This window comes from Cynocephalus volans, chromosome 1, assembly GCF_027409185.1.
Source record: "Cynocephalus volans isolate mCynVol1 chromosome 1, mCynVol1.pri, whole genome shotgun sequence".
Classification (NCBI taxonomy): domain Eukaryota; kingdom Metazoa; phylum Chordata; class Mammalia; order Dermoptera; family Cynocephalidae; genus Cynocephalus; species Cynocephalus volans.
In genome coordinates, this window is record NC_084460.1 from 183,299,930 (window position 1) to 183,301,556 (window position 1,627).

Below are 1,627 nucleotides of genomic sequence, written 5' to 3' on the forward strand. Positions count from 1 at the left end.
TGGGACCTTGATGTCTGTTTGAAGGCTTGCCAGGTCTGGGAGCCCCTCATGCGCAGCAGGGAGCTGAGGCCGAAGACAGATGCCCGAGGCCAGTGGCATCCTACAGAGCAGAACAGACGTTGTAAATTGATTTCTGTAACCGAAGATACACATGTACTAACTTTTCTCCAGAAATACGTATACTCTTGTATTCAGTATCCATCTTAACTTGGGGATATGAACATTTTAATAGACTAAATCTTCTTTTCGATGAGTTTCTGAAACTGGAGCAGTTCAACATTATCTATTGTGAAAATCAGTAAATCCTCCTTCGAACTACTCACTAAAGTACAGACACTTTATGGATGGACTCTGTTGAAAGTTAGGATTAGAAAGAGGAAAAAGTAATTTGAGAAGGTTTATTCTGTTGAATTTTAGAGTGTTTGAAGTGATTGTTAGATTTAGCTTTTAATTAATTGATCAGTTAAACTGGAAGTTTATGTTTGTTTTTTCATTTTGAAGGTCATAATGCTCATTCTGCAAAGTCAGTGAACTACAGTGAAGTAGGAGAACACGGGGGCTGGAGGTGGGAATCTCCCGTGACCTCACCACCAGAAGTAACCCTTGTAGCATGTTTCCTTCCTAGCATTTTTATGGGGTTTTTTTTTTTTTTTTTTTTTTTTGAGAGAGAGTTGAGATTTTAATTCAGATACAATTTGGTATCCAAATAGGTTAACTCTTTAGATTGGTTCTCAAAGCAAAAAATGTATCTTCGGTTCACAATATTTGCCTGTACTTTTGCTTTCTCAGGGCCCTGGGATGATCATGTGATCATTTTCTATTAGGAGTAAACGTGAGAGTTGTGGGCTAGATGCATGAAATGATAGCTGTCCCTGAAGGAGGCAGTCACACACACGGGGAGCCTCTCCCGCCTCAGGAGGGGCTTGGCACTGTGGGTGGGAGATGGTTAGGAGTCTTGTGGCAACTGGGTGGAACCCCAGTTAGGAAGCCTGTGCTGCTGCGTCCCCTTCAGAAGCGTTGTTATGGTGAATTCAGTGATGCATGACAGCTGTCACTTTGACATAACCTGATGAATCATACCGATGAGTATGAGAAACCCAGAGCTTTCTTCCCAGCCCAAAACAGATCAAAGGGCGAAAGAGCTCGGGCCCACAATTAAGTCTGATGGGAATAGGGCTGAGGAGTCAGGAATGCACTCTTCATCTCAGGTCAGCAGCAAGAAAGAAAATAATTGGAAAGAAGCATCAGTTTGTTGCTTAATTCACAACTGAATAAGCCAGAAAAAGAGTCTGTCTGCCTTTTAGATGGGCAGGTGATGAACTAGGGATAATTTACAATGTGGAGAATGAAGGGTGAACACGCACATACCTATAGTGATGTGGGCATGGGTCACATTCAGAATGAAAAGGCTTTAAAATGTCACCATCTGTTTTGACCAGTGATTCTCAACCGTAGTTGCGCATTGAAATCACCCCAGTATGTGATGAATGTGCTGATGCCTGAACATGTCCCCTCTGGAGGGCATGGCCTGATTGGTCTGGGCGTGATCTGAACATCAGGATTTTTTAAAGCTCCTCAACTAATTCTAATGCACAGCCAAGACTGAGAAATCATAAGAGAAAAAAGC